Below are 12,879 nucleotides of genomic sequence, written 5' to 3'. Positions count from 1 at the left end.
ACGTCAAAATAGGAATTAAATGGTAGGATCAATTTGACATTTCTTTGGATGGAGAAGTATAAAAAATTCAGCTCCTTGGAGATCAATACTTATTTGATATCTTTTTTTAAATGCTCCATAAGAAAAAGCTCACATGAGATTTCTAAGTTAAGTAGACATTAAATGCTTCTAGCTGATGAAGAAATACACAGATGGGATTAAAAAAAGAAGACCTTACAAGTCTGTGCAAGTGGGTAGAAAAGTAACATATGAGTTTTAACCCTGGCAAGAAAACAAAATATATTTCAGGATTTTAAAGATAAAAAGTATAAAAATGGAGAATCTCCAAGCTAATTAATTCAACCACTCATTCAACAAATATTGTTGAGATCTTAGCATACATCAGACAGTTCGATACATATTAGGAATACAAAAATAAAGAGCTTATAGGTCACAACAGGAAACAAAGTTCTAAAGGGTTAAAATAGAATTATTCATAGCATAGAGGAAAGTCCCTCAGTCTGAGGAGACTAAAGAAAATTTATTAGAGAAGGTGACTCTTAAAAAATAACTGGAATTTTCCCTTTAAACAATGCAGAACAAACAAACAAACAAACAAACAAAAAACTAGCATGTGCAAAAACCTGAAGCACGAAAGAGGAAGAAGCATGCAGGCCTCTGCAGGTGGCACTACCACAGATGTAAGGATACCTTGCAGATATTGAAGTTCAATTTCATACCAATGCAATAAAGCTAATATCACAATAAAACCAGTTACAAGATTTTTTTTGTTTCCCAGTGCACATAAAAGTCTTGTTTATAATACCGTAGTTTATTATTTTTTAAAAAACTGTAATACTGTAGTTTTTATATCTAAATAAAAAACAATGTATGTACCTTAATTTAAAAAGGCTTTACTGCTAAAAAGTGCTCATGATCATCTGAGCCTTCAGTGAGTTATTATCTTTTTGCTGGTGGATGATCTAGCCTCGATGTTGATGGCTGCTAGCCAATCAGGGCAGTGGTGCACTGGCAATTTCTTAAAATAAGACAATGAAGTCTGCTGCATCAATTGACTTTTCCTTTCATGAACAATTTCTCTTAGCATGTGAGGTTGTTTCATAGCATTTTACCCACAGTAGAACTTTTTTCAAAATTGGAGTCGGTCCTCTCAAAGCATGCCACTGCTTTATCAACCAAATTTACATAACATTCTAAATTCTTTGTTTCTACTTCAATAATCTTCACAGCATCTTCACCAAGAGAAAATTCCATCTCAAGAAACCACTTTCTTTGCTCACCCATAAGAAGTAACTCTTTATACATTAGTTTTATCATGACATTTTTGCAATTCAGTCATGTCTTTAGGCTCCAATTCTAATTCTAATTCTCTTGCTATTCTCACCACATCTTCAGTTATTTCCTCCACTGAAGTCTTAAACCCCTTGAAGTCATCCACAAAGGTTAGAATCAACTTCTTCTAAACTCCTCTTAATGTTGATATTTTAATCTTTTCCTATGAGTTATGAATATTTTAATGGCATCTAGAATGGTGAATACTTTCCAGAAGGTTATCAATTTACTTTGCCCAGATCCATCAGAGGAATTGTTATCTATGGAAGTTAGAGCTTTCCAAAATGTATTTCTTAAAAAATAAGACTTAAAAGTCAAAATTACTCTTAACCCGTGAGCTGCAGAATGGACGCTGTGAAAGAAGGCATGGCAATATCAATCTTGTTGTACATCTCCATCAGAGCTCCTGGGTGACCAGGTGTGTTGTCAATAAGCAGTCATATTTTGAATCTTTTTTCTAAGAAGAGCTGAACAGTGGGCTTAAAATATTTGGTAAACCATGTTGTAAACATGTGCTGTCATCCAGGCTTTGTTGTCCCATTTATAGAGTACAGGCAGAGTAGATTTAGCATAATTCTTAAGGGCCCTAGGATTTTAGAATGGTAAATGAGCATTGACTTCAACTTCAACTCACCAGCTACATTAACCCCTAAAAAAATGGTCAGCCTGTTTTTTAAAGTTTTGAAGCCTGACATTGACTCCTCTTCTCAAGCTATGAAAGTCCTAGAGAGTATCTTCTTTCAAAATAAAGCTGTTTTGTCTATATTGAAAATCTGTTGTTAACGTACCCACCTTCATTAATTAGTTTAGCTAGCTCTTCTGGATAACTTGCTGCAGTTTCCGCATCAGCACCTGATGCTTCACTTTGCACTTTTATATTAGGGAAATGATTTCTTTATTTAAACTTCATGAACCAACCTCCGCTAGCTTCAGACTTTTCTTCTGTAGCTTCCTCACCTTGCTCAGCCTTCACAGAATTGAAGAGAGTTAGTGCCTTGGACTAGATTAAGCCTTGGCTTAAAAGAATGTTGTTAATGGTTTGATCTTCTATCCAGACCATTATCTAGCTTTTGATTTGAAGTGAGACGTATAAGACTCTTCCTGTCACTTGAACACTAAGAGGCCACTATAGGATTATTAATTGGCCTAATTTCAATACTGTCGTGTCTCAGAGAATATGGAGATCCGAGGAGAGGGAGGGAGATGGGGCAGGGCAGTCAGTGGAGCAATTAGAACACACACATTTATTAAATTCATCAGTTTGTATGGGTGTTATTTGTGGTGTCCCCAAACAATTACAATACCAACATCAAATATCAGAGATCACTATAATAAATATAATAGTAATGAAAAAGTTTGAAATATTGTGAGGATTTCCAAAAGGTGACAGAGACACGAAGAGAGCAAATGCTGTTGGAAAATGTCACTGACAGACTTGCTCAAAGCAGGGTTGCCACAAACCTTCAATTTATTAAAAAAAAAAAAAAAAAAATAATATCTGTGAAGTGCAAAAGTGACTCACAATAAATTAAGGTGTGCCTGTACAGGGGACCCAAGGAGGAACAGTGATGAATCCAGTTAGAAAGGTAAGCAAGAGACACCTCAGATGCCACAGTAAAGAACTGGATGGAAGGGCAACAAGCTCAAATATGTATTTTAAAATGTTGCTCTAGGAATGACCTTTAAGTAGATTAAAGAGAATAAAATTGTAGTCAGAGAGACCAGGCAATAATCCAGGCTATAGACGATGGGTGCCTGAATGCTCAATATTATTGCTAGGCTGTAATAGAATGAATCAGGAATATTTAGGAAGTAAAAATAATAAGACCGATATTTAGAATGGGTAAGGAAGTATTTAGAAGGATCTAGAAAATTGTTTCAGCAATTGTGTACCTACTGATACATTCACCAATATAGGGAATACAGAATGAATGATGTGTTTGCAAGAGAAAGTTGAAGTACGTTTCATTATCTGCCAAATGTGAGATGGCAACGTAATATTCAAATGGAAATATACATACATGGATTTAGAATTCAGAGGAGAGTCCAGGCTAGAAGTAGAGATCTATGAATCACCAACCTATGAGGATGAAGCCATGTGTGTAAAGGTTATAAGGCCTTCATCCAGGGTGAATATTACAATAAGAACCTGGGAACCAGCATAAATTGTTTCTTGAGGATATAAACCTGATCAATTTAAGAGGTAGCCCAAAGAGTCAAATTTATATTGTAAATCATCAAGAAATTGGAATATACTGAACTCTTGAAAAACAAACAAGCAAGCAAAAAACACATGCACACTCTAGAATATAGGACTTGAATTACTGTGGATAATTATACTCACCATCATTTAAGAAAAGAGAATTAAATAAGTTTTTTAAAAAATAAGCAATTTGGAAAGACGGTATTACTTCTATATCAGGGAACTAAAAATATGGAGTCTTTTACCTCAAAAAGGGAAATTGATATTGTAGGATACATGATAAAAATCTTGAACTCATGAATGAATTTGACAAGCTATTAATGAACTTCTTTACTAAATCTAGAAACAATAGATTGAGGAAGTAGCTTCTTAGATTTGAGTAAAACAAATTAAAAATCTATTTGTTCATAATGCTGTCTCCCTCACTTCATTATAATTCTTCGGAATATAAGCACTATAGCTTATTTATTTTGTATCTCATTACTGAGTATTATATGGCACATATTTGGAGCTTAAGATAATTTTTTGAAGAAATGAATAAACAAATGAACAAGAGAAAGTTAAGCTCAGAAGGGGTAAAAAATTTTGTATATGATTACTCCAAGAAGTCAAATTTGTAGAAAGTACATATAATCTAGAGAGTATGGACAAATTTGTGCATGACAATATCATAGAAAGCTGAAGAGTGAAATTAAACTATATCTATCTTTACATTAAATATTAGAGATACTGTTTAATATAGCTACTTTGGAAAACTGTTTGATAATATCTACTGAAGCCAAACTTACATAAACGCCATAAGCAGCTATTCCACTCCTAGGAGAGGATTCACACATGTGGAAATGTGTCCATATGTTCATTAAAAGACATATGAAAATGTGTTCACAGAAAACACTCTTCATAATAACCCCAAATTGGAAACAACCCAAAGTAATGAGAATGAACAAAATATAGCTTCATGGAGAAACATGAAATATGGACTAAAAAACACCAGATACAAAAGAGCACATATTGTTTGATTCCATCTATATAAAATTCAAACTCAAGCAAAACTAATGTATGTTTAAACAAGAGAATAGTGGTTACTCTTGAGGAATGATTAGAGACCAAGGGGCATAGGCACATTTTCAATTTCTGTTTCTTGCTCTGGGCGCTGGTTACATGGTGTGTTTAGCTTGGAAAATTCATTGGACTGTCTGCTTATAAGCTGTACATTCTTCTGAATCTATCTTATACTTTAATTAAAAAGTTTACATAAAATCTAACAAACAAAAATGTTAGTAAAGCCAAGCAAATATTCACAATTTGTGACTTCTCTTAATAAGAACACTAGTGTAAATAATTTACGAATCTTCCTGTGTCTTATTCCCAAGATATTAAGGAAAGAATGAGCAAACTGGATAAGCAATTCATTTGTAAGTATCTTTCACCCATATTGAGGGCTTTTATTTTAAAAGGGCAAAGGAAAATATCTAAATGTTTGAAAAATACAAATAAGAAAATAAAGCTCCCACAGCCTGACCATCGGAAAGGGCAAAGCTAAAGAATTTTCACAGAAACTCATTCCAGGGACCCTTGAACAAACCCTCATTTCAGAGAATCAGAGAAAACTTCCTTACTAAGCTACATCCCTCCCAAGTGGAACAGCTCAGTAGATACTCTGCTCAAGAAAGCAGAACATGCAAATGACCAAGTTTCTCTTCCAGGTGTTCAAATGCAGTTCCTGGAGCTGACAAAACCACTCTGATAGGGGCAGGAAAGGAGTTTATAAAGAGCAATTTTGTTTTTGTAAGACTAAGAAGATGTGCAACAGAAAAGGTCATGGATATTTTGCTTTTTGGATGCCATCCTTGGTTGGCTTCTACCCGCAGCCTTCTCTCTGCCAAGATGCTGCCTGCTAACTGTTTCACTGGTCACTGGGCAGCTTCACGTTCTATCAGAAAACAAAGTAGTACAAACACCTGCTACTTTAAATGTTTTTTTCCAACATAAAGTAAGAAGTAGAATACTTAGTCTTAACTTAGCTGGGGGATATAAGATGGTGAAAGAAGAGACTGTAGAGATGCAAAGAAAGTTTTGAGAAAAAAATAAAAATTTTAAAAAACTACAAGATTTTCTAATCAAAACATTATGAAGCAGCTACATCCTTGCCCAAGAGGAATAGCTCAGTAAGGTCTTTACTGCTTTTCAATTCTTATTTTCCATTTTCTATTTCAAATTAATAGGACACATTCAAAAAAAATATAAAAGAGTTCTTCGAATTCAAATAGAAAACTGATAATAGTATTAAGATATCCCCAAGTTTTGCATTCTGAGCCATTAATGTATACCTTCAGTAGTTGAAATACACCAAATTGAATATTAATAACTCCAAGGAAATCTCTTAGGAAAACATCGTTAGTTAATTCTAACACAGACTATTGTGTTAGTAAAGAAAATGTATATATAAAGTTGAGAAATGTAATACATTCATTTTCTATCCATCTGAAGCAAATATGTATTACATCTGTCTATTATTTTCCAAAATTTATATCTAAAAAATAAATTCTATCTGAAATTATCTACCATGTGACTAAAACAGAAAAATAATGAGTTACTTCATCAAGACCCAGTTACTATACTTCACACTTCTCTTCCATTTGTGTGTATATTTCATCACTCAACCTAACAAGATTCAATATCCATAAATCAGAAAACTTGTTCTCTAAAGTATAGACTATTAACACCTGTGAGCATTAAGTTGGATTTTAACACCTAGTCAAACAACAAGCCCAAGGATGTTGATGAAACTTCCTAATTAATAATCCCTTAAATTCATGTAGTGGTTTATCCTATTCAACATGTTTCTATTCATTCTTTCACAAAGAATCCCATGAGGGATATAAAAAATATTATCCCTAACTCTTGAAAGGACACTTGTCCAAAGGCACACGTGATTAATAAAAACTGGTGGGTTAAATTGTATTTAAGAAAGCCAACATTTACTGAACAGGTATGATACTTCCTATATGAAAAAAAACTCTCTATTCTCTTTCCCATTTAATACCCCAGCTATGAATAGAATCTAGGATTGGCTCCTGTCTTAGCACTCTTTCTACACAACATTATTTTTATTTGTTGCCAGTAGCTTCATCGTCTGCTCCCCAAATCTGTCAAAGGATTTTCCCACAACCCTGCAATTCTATGGTGGCCCAACACAGAATATGTATTTCAGGTATATCTAATTGATGAATAACTGTTATAAATAATACAACTCAGATTATAAATACACTCCTTAATCAGTTTCAGAACAAATCTGATAAGAAAACCTCAGGCCAAAACTATAAGACTAGAAAATGAAGTGTGATCCATAAGTTTACTGTTCAAAAATATAAGATATAGGGAGAAATATAAAAATATAGAATACAGGGAAAGAGTGAAACTATAAATATCATCTGGACTATTTCTATCTACCTTTGATGTAAAAAATTCTAAATATGGCATCTTAGTAATGATAATTTAACAGGTTTTTTTCCAAAGGAAAACAAAAACTATTTGGCTTTTTAGTCTAATTCAACAAGCTTGAAACACCTACAGTAAGGTGTGACTTTAAAGCTAAGGCTGTAAACTCAGATATTTATTCTAAGCAGGAAACATGAAAAGGCCAGATGTAAGTGAATTGGAAGTAGTGAGGCCCTCATACACTATAGAGTATCTGCTCCATTTAAAAACATTCAAATCCAAATTGGTCAAACATAAAGACTCTCTGACCTCTGCTCTGAAGTATTAGCAGAGATGTTTCTGTGAGCCTTATGAATATAGTCTCATGTTTTATATGCATATGTGTATCTGACCTTGAAAGAGATTGGAAAGATAAATAACACCTGTCCCTGGGCCTGAGGAGCCTACAGTAGTGAACAGGCATGAGGCAAATGCTTAGCAACTCCAAAGCAGGAAGTCTGTCTCATAATGAAAATAGCATGAGCTTTGAGGGTAGAACGCCAACATATAGACACTCAAATAGCAGATTTTGAATAGAATAATTAACCCTACTTTAGCTACAAAATGAGTGCCTATCTATTCATCCTTCAAGACATCTTGATTTCTCATGTTCTGTTACTCACAGATGCACTCATGTGCTACTTTACAGGGTACTGATGAGATTAAATGTTTTAGTGTGCAACATTTTTTCAGCATTTCTTACTTGACTTCTCTCTATAGAGCAAACTATTGGCCAATTAAAATGTTTGCTTCTATCTTCTTAGATGACAATGAATAGCAAATTTAAACTGACAGGTATTTATCTCTCTTCTGAGCTTCAAGTGCATAACTCATGCTGGGTCTCAAACATGTCCAGAATTGAATCCACTGCCTTTCTTACACACATCCCCAAAAATGTTTCTACTCCAACATGCTCAGACTGAATGGCCTCATATCCAGCTAACAAAAATCTTGAGGATATCCTTGACTCTTCCATTCCCTCATCTCACCATTAAGTAAGGTCTGTTATTCTACTCATTAACTATTTCTCCAATGTGTAACCTGGTTCTTTTCCTCACTACTAGTACCAGTCTAGGAGAGAAATGATTAGTGACAAAACTAAGGAAGGGTTTGTAAATATAAGAAGGAAAGAACAAATTAGAGAAATATTTAACAAGAGACAGAACTTTTTGACTAACAATCTTTTCTCGATAATACATTCAAAGGTGTCTCTCTAAAATTCAAACATGAAAACTACTTTCCAATTTAAAGTTTTCAAGTGACTGTTAATCCACACATAATAAAACTTATATTGCTTATTATACACAAGCATGGTCTGACTCTAGCTTCTCTCTCTAGCCTCACTTCCTACCACTTCTTTCAGAGGAACTCTTTTCTTTTGCTACACAGAATCACATGAGGTTGCACAGGTGCATTTGCATGAGATATGTTCCAGTCTTCTATCACATATCTTGGTAAATGTCTATTCATCATTCAAGACATCTTGAATTCTCATGTTCTATTACCCACAGATGCACTCATGTGCTCCATTAGTGCTTACATAGCAGTAATATAGTACATATTAAACCATTACCTCTTGCGATAATCATTGGTACATCTGTCTCTCACCAAATGGGTTGCTATGGGGACCAAATTAATATCTTATTTTTTTCATCCCCTGGGCCTTGTACGGGAGCTGGCACAGAGTGACTGAAATGAATTAATAACACCTCTCACCACTTTAAAGACATTGGAAAACTTTGAGGGTTACTGCCATAAAAAAAAAAATTACTTTTCCATGAGAAAGTAATTCTAATTTTGTAAAAGGAAATTAAGATACACTCAGTCTAGAATTGAAAGGTACTTCTTTAACTGTGTCCCCAATTAGGCTAAATATATTTGCCAATGAACTATAAAGTGTTCTGGCCTAGGCCTCTTCTAAAAAGCTGGTGATAACAATTTCTATTGCTATGTATCTCAGGCTGTTCTAGAATATATCTAATTTCTAAATACATTCCCCAGCAGGAAACAAGACCTGAACAGAAGGCAGGTAAAGATAGCCCCTATTTGACATGCTTTTCAGAAAGTTAAGTTAGTGCTCCCTACATTAACCGATAATTGAATCCATTTGATTGAGGAAAAGAGAAATAGGTTAATAATCTTGTTAAGTTGGGGGCATTCTGAGATATTGATTTCAACAAGTATTTATGCAGTAGAATTGAACTAAGTAAGGGCTATGAGGAAATACAAAAAAAAAAAAAGAATAGCCACCACTTTGAAGTCCTCTGCTCTCTAGAAATTATTAAGGAAAAGCATGGGGAAGGTAAGAAATGCTTCATAGGAAAGCAGATGAACATTTCAAAATGCCTTGGTAAAAGAAAGCCAAAAAAGCTGACATAAAAGTCAGCTGGCTTTTGATAGGCTTCTCAAACATATCAAAACCTAAGCTCTTGATAGTGCCCCTCAACCCACTACTCTCATAGTCTTCACAAGTTCATAAATGGCAATTCCTCCAGTTGTCCAGGACAGAAACCTTGTTGTCATTCTTTACTTCTCTCTCAAATCTCACATCTAGTCTGTCAGCAAATTCTATCACTTTTAACCACATTTATCTAGAATCTGATCTCTTATAATCTCTAACAAGTCACCTCTCTGTTAAAAGCATCTTACATATTTTTCGGATCTCATTTCTACTAATATCTTTGCTTACTGTGATCCGGTTATATGTACCTCCTTGCTGTTTCTCTAAAAAGCCAGGCATATTCCTACCTTAGGCCATCACATTGTTGGCACAATCTTCTACATCCATGATTGACTCATTCTCTCACTTCTTTTGAGTCTTTACTCAAAAATGGACTATTTATTGAGGACTCCTCTTGTCACTCTATCTAAAAGTTCAACCAACAGTTATGCTTTCAGTATGCTTATAAGCATACAGTCAAATGATTTTTTCCAAGCTAAACACACCATGTAACCAGCACCCAGAGCAAGAAACAGAAAATTATCAGAATTGAAAATGTCCCTGTGTATATAGATAGCAGCTGTAGTCATGTTTGTTTTTTGTCTTCTGCAATGGAATGTAAGTTTCATGAGGACACTTGAAAGGTACTCGGTAAATATTTAATGAATAAATGAATGAACATCAAGCCAAATTAAAAATTTGTAATTAACGATTTGAAACACCTTACTGATCACACATACAAAATTTATCCTATCACATATGCAGACAAAATACTAGAAAACTGTCTAGTTATACCTAAGAAAACAGATAAAGGACACAGAAACACACAGCACAAAGCTTCCTGTTTTATCTCTCATTCCTGAGACAGATCCTAGAACAAGTTGCCCTGTATATACTAGGATTCACTTGTGAGTTTTATATGTCATATTTCATGCTTACCACAATGCATATAGATAGCAGCTATAGTCAAAAGGTCATTGCTTGCTGACCAGAAACTAAGTTGTAATTAAAACCCAGAACCCTATTTAACAAAGATTTTGCCTTACTCAAGAACTATATACCAAGCATAGACCATCTATATGCAGAATATTCACTATTTAGATTTTGCCAATTTAAATACTCATGTGTGTAGAAATGGCTACAATGTACCCTGATACATAAAATAAATTAGCATTCTTGTACTCTAGAGACAAGTATGTGTTTAGCACCAAATGGAATCAACAGATGACTAACTACTCTTTTTTTCTGCCTTGTTTCTTTCATAAATGTAACAGATGCAAGATGCTGGAATGTGGACAACCCCCAGAAAGTTGGTGTTTTCCTCTAGTGCAAAAATAAACCATTCAAAAATGTATTTCATATTTACATACCAGAGTCAACAAAAATCCCTTCATTTCTTTATTGCCATCAAAATGACTTTATGACTAAATATATCACAACCTGTACAGTCAAAATAAAGCATAAGACTACCTTTGATGATAAACATCACTAAATACCTTATAAATTTATAGCAATGGTCATTCAAGTCCAAGATAGATAACTGCCACATAAATGACTTAGAATTACTACAGTTCACACTAAATCTTGATCATTACCCAAATTCGTAGGACACTCAAAGGCATGAGACACATATCTCTAAAAGGCAAGTTAATAGAATAGGACTGTTTCCACAATAAGTATGAAAAAAAAATTATTGTACTTGGAAGACCTAGATATTGAAGGAAGACTGCTTAAAAACATAATGCACAAGAAAAGTGATAGTACATCACCCTTGGTCTAATTGTCCAGCTATGATTCTTCAAGATTTTATAGTTCTTATACCCCAATGAGAGTTGAACCTTCATTCTCAGTTTTATTCACTGTTTAATTTGTAAGAAATATGTACTCAGAGACATTCAATTTCAGTCAAAAAAGAAAAAATATTTTCCAATCTGATGAAGGGAATCTATGAAAAACCCACAGCTATGGTCATACTTAATGATGATAGACTAAATGCTTTTTCTCTATGATCAGAAATAAGACAAGAATGTCCTCTTTCACTTCCATTCACTATTCCACTATAAGTTTTAGTCAGATAAATCAAGAAATAAAAATAAATAAAAGTCATCTAGATAGGAAAGGAAGAAGTAAACCTATTTCTATTTGAAAATAACATGATCTAGGATATATCTATACACTTGTAGTAAATGATATGAAAATAAAAGTAAGGAAAGAACTCTACTTATAATACCTTCAAAAAAATAAAATAGTAATGAATTTAACAATTCACTGAAAATTACAAAACATCATTAAAAGAAATTAGAAAATAGTTAAATAAACAGGATAACTTTTCATGTCATGAACTGGAAGACTTAATGTTGTTATGATGGCAATATTCCAAATTAAACTATAAGTCCAAGGTAATTTCTATCAAAATGCTAATAACGCTTTTTACAGAGATCAACAAGATGAACCTAAAATTCATATGAAAATATGTCTATGAACCCAGAATAATCAAACAATTTTTGAAAAGAACATAGTTGGAGGATTCACACTTTCCAATTTTAAACTTTACTCAAAAAATATAAGAAAGCATGTTAGTGGCTTAAAGACAGCCATATAGATCAATAGAATAGAACAGAGTCTGAAAATAAACCCTTAAATTTATACTCAATTGATTTTCAACAGGGACACCAAGACAACTCAGTGAAAAAAGAATAGTGTCTTCAACAAATGATGCTTGAACAACTAAAGATATATATGCAAAAGAAGGAAGCTGGACTTCTACCTCATATTGTATGTAAAAATTAACACAAAATGGATCACATATCTTAATATAAGAGCTAAAACTATAAAAGAAAGCATAGGAGTAAATCTTAAAAGAAAACATAGAAATAAATTTTTATAACTTTTGACCAGACAGTGGTTTCTTAGATATGACAATAAAAGCACAAACGATAAAAGAAAAACATGTATATGCTGGACTTCATCAAAACTAATCTCTTTTTGTATCAAAGGATACTATCAGGAAAGTGAAAGCAGAATGGTAGAAAATTTTCATAAATCACATATGATAAGGGTTTTGCATCTAAAATATATAAAGAACTATAAAAATAAATAATAAAAGACAATCCAATTAAAAAGTAGGAAAGGATCTAAATAGGCATTTCTCCAAAGATATGCAGATGGGCAACAAGCATGTGAAAGATGTTCAATATCATTAGCCATCAGGGAGATGCAAATAAAACCATAATGAGATACCACTTCACACCCACTGGGATGGCTATGATCAAAAAGATAGACAATAACAAGCGTTGGCAAGGATGTGGAGAAAACAGAACTTTCACACATTTGTAATAGAATTGTAAAATGGTGTAGCCATTTTGGAAAAGTAACTGGCAGTTTCTCAAAATGTTAGTCATAGAGGTACCATATGGCCCTGCAA

General features: G+C 33.5%; 1 protein-coding gene across 3 annotated transcripts in view; it reads right to left on the bottom strand.

Annotated features, from left to right (window-relative positions):
* Nucleotides 1–12,879, bottom strand: part of CTNNA3 (catenin alpha 3) — a 1,366,626-nt gene that overhangs the window by 1,056,402 nt on the left and 297,345 nt on the right. The window lies entirely within an intron of this gene.

Source organism: Rousettus aegyptiacus, unplaced genomic scaffold (assembly GCF_014176215.1).
Source record: "Rousettus aegyptiacus isolate mRouAeg1 unplaced genomic scaffold, mRouAeg1.p scaffold_m13_p_6, whole genome shotgun sequence".
In the NCBI taxonomy this organism is placed as follows: domain Eukaryota; kingdom Metazoa; phylum Chordata; class Mammalia; order Chiroptera; family Pteropodidae; genus Rousettus; species Rousettus aegyptiacus.
Note: the sequence above shows the minus strand (reverse complement) of the source record. Positions and strands in the feature narration are given on the sequence as shown.